Source organism: Suricata suricatta, chromosome 8 (assembly GCF_006229205.1).
Source record: "Suricata suricatta isolate VVHF042 chromosome 8, meerkat_22Aug2017_6uvM2_HiC, whole genome shotgun sequence".
NCBI lineage: Eukaryota > Metazoa > Chordata > Mammalia > Carnivora > Herpestidae > Suricata > Suricata suricatta.
In genome coordinates, this window is record NC_043707.1 from 873,587 (window position 1) to 876,669 (window position 3,083).

Below are 3,083 nucleotides of genomic sequence, written 5' to 3' on the forward strand. Positions count from 1 at the left end.
TCCTCGGAGCCCGCGAACGGCCCTCCGCCATGTTGTCTGGTGGAATTCATCTCGGAGCCCACGAGGGCCGGGAGCCCGCACCCGCAGCCGCACCCGGGCGGGCACCCAGAGAGCGCCGCCCCCAGCCTCCAAGGGCCCCTGTCAGCACCCGCCAGATGTGCACGCTGGGGGTGCTGTGGGTCCCCACGCACCGGCGAAGACACAGCCACAGAGCTGTGAGGTCACCCCAAGTTCACACAGCAGACAGCAGTCAGAGGACTAGAAGACTCCAGAACCTTCTCCTGGGACGGAGGCCGAGGCCACTCTGGGCACAGCTGTGGGGGCCACGCCTGCGCTGTTTTTAACTCCCCGGCCTTCTGGGGGCTCCGGGGCTGCAGCAGCGCGGCTGTGGGCTGTCCGCGGTGGGGGGCAGGGAGCCGCTTCATCCCACCCCCAAAGGGGATTTCCGGACAGCACTCACACCGGAAGTTCAAGGCGGATTTTTACATCATGTTTCTTTCCAGGAAGTGACTCTCACGTGGCCACGAGGCTTCTTCTACTCATTGACCCCAGCGGCCCGAGGCCAGAGCTCAGTCCAGGCCTCTGTCCCCTAGAGCTCACCCACCTCCCGGTGGGGGGACCCTCCAGGCCCCAGACTCCATGCGCTTGATGGGGGGCCCTGTCCCCTCTGCTCAGGCCGAGGCGCAGCCTGGGGAGCCCCCGGCCCACGTCCGCAGCAGCAAGCACAGGGGAGGCCCCCGAGGGCCCTCTAAGCGAGTGAGGCTGTGTCCCCACTGCGGTCAGTGAAACGGGGGCAGAGCAGTCCAGAGCCAGCGCTGCCCTCCCTGTCCCTGAGTGAGGCTGTCGGGACAGGGCCCAGGACAGTCCACGGGGACCTGGGACCAGACAAGTAAACCTGCGCTGCGGGAGGCCATCGAGGTGACCGACCTCTGCTACCGCAAGAAAACCTGGTCCATGCTGACTGACTCAGGCTCAGCCCCACCTCCGGCAAGCGCCCGTCTCCTCCAGGAAGGCTGCCCTGGTTGCCTCTCGTAGTATCTGAACCGGCCCCTCCTCTGTCTGCCTTCAGTGGCCAGGAACACACAGGCCTTCGCCGCGAGTAACAGGAACACAGGCCCGCTGGGGAAGTGCAGGAAGCCAGCTGGAGGGGTGCGCAGGCAAGGCAGACGGGCCAGGGGCCCCGAAGCCCGTGCTGGTCGGGGCCCAAGATGGAGCGTGCTCTGACGTCCCAGCGTCACTTGCCCGTGTTCAGGGTAGGGAGCCCTGACCAAACCCCTCCCTGGAGTGAAAAGACAAACTCAACAGAAATGAGGAAACGAGACAAAAACTCCCCTACCCATGAAGGTTTCTGAGATGCGCCCCCCCGCCCCCGTGGACATCAGACAATGCGTTTCAAGGCTAACAAACCAAATACGATCTGGGTCACATCACAAGAGGTATAGTGTCCGAATGAGGGAGGTGATATCCCTATTCCACTCCTCATGTGGACATGATTGGGAGATTAGAGGAGAATGTTCCAGAAGGTGGGTATTGGCTAAGTGGGGCATGCCTAAGGCATAGCGGCCAGCATGGGCAGGGACTGACACTACACCCTTGGGGAAGGGTCTGCAGAGGCACAACTTTGAGATGAGGGTTCAGGGGTGGCTGAGCAAAGCTCTTCCACATAATCCAGCCCCCCAAGCTTTTGCAATACACGGAGTCACCTTTTAATAGCCCCTGGGGGTGTCCCTTGTGGTCTGGCCCCCGCGTGTGTCATGACCACCTGGTGTCCTTCACACTGGTCACCCGGGGAGCCTGCTGACCCAGGATGTGCTGAGTGGGGGGCTGCGGGGCCCCGCGGACCCGGGCACCCTGGGCCTGCCTCCCGCCCCAGAGCTTCTGCGGGAACCACCAAATCCCCAATTTATCAGCTCAGCTCTATCTCCGAAACCTCCTACAATTTCCCAGAGAACAAAATTAAATACAGGATTTAGGAGAGATTTTGTGTCTGCCCAGGCAGGGTCAGGAACCGGCTGACCTGGTGAGGCCGCGGACGCCAGGCTGCGGGCGGGCAGAGGGGAGGGCTGCCCGGCCCCCACCCGGCCCAGCAGCACCGGCTCCAGCCCACAAGCTCAGCAGCCCGAGCAGGCTGGAGAGCCACGGACCCGTGTTCCCCTTGGCCCCTACCCCTCACCTGGGTCCCCGTGCCCTGGCTGGGGTGGATGAACACGTGACCCACCCATGGCCAGGCAGCCAACCACTTCCCAGCTGGGGAAACCGAGGCCTGGCAAGGTCAGGCAGGCAGTAGAGACCAGGGTGTGACCTTGAATGCGGCAGTGACCCCAGGGACCCAGCCCTAGGGACAAGAGATGGCAGCCAGGGAGGTGGACCCCAAATTGGTGCAAACCCTGGACCCCCGGGCTTTGGGGTCTTCTGGGCTGACATTGCCCGTGTGCCCTCAGACGTCCATGTGGGGAGACGTCAGGGACACTGCACCCCACGCCCAGCTCCCCAGCACCCCCAGGAGGGTTGTGGCCTCAGTGACCTTGGGCTGTCGCACGGAGCTGTCAGGCGGGAGCAGGGCTGCTCTGAGCTGCTCTTGATGCTAAGAGACTCCAGAAACATCATCTGCAAGTGCTGTGTGGGTAATCAAACCGATTAGGGGTGTGCAGGCACCAGATAAGAGCCTGGAGGGTCATGTGGAGGGCAGACACGAGGACTGTGGGGATGTGTTCTCTCCCCCCACTCCCGCCTCCTGTCTGCCCCTGCGGAGCCGGTGGTCAAGGGCACGGACCTGGCCTGCAGTCAGGCTACCCAGTGGGCCCCGCACCCTGCCTGTGTGCTGTGTGACCTCTGGCCAACTCCTAGCCTCTCTGTGCCTTATCTGCAGCCCGGGAGCCGCGGCCCTTCCCTGGCCCTGGCAGGGGTGTCCACGGTGGTGTCTAGACTTCGGCCTGGAGGGCCGCAGGGCTGCGCTGAGACACGACTCCTGTCCTGCCTCCAGTCACCCCTCCGTTCCAGGGCCTCCATGGTCCCATAGAGAAGTCCCATGTTCCTCCCACAGCCTGCGAGGGTCGGGGTCTCTTCCTGCGGGGGGGGGGGGG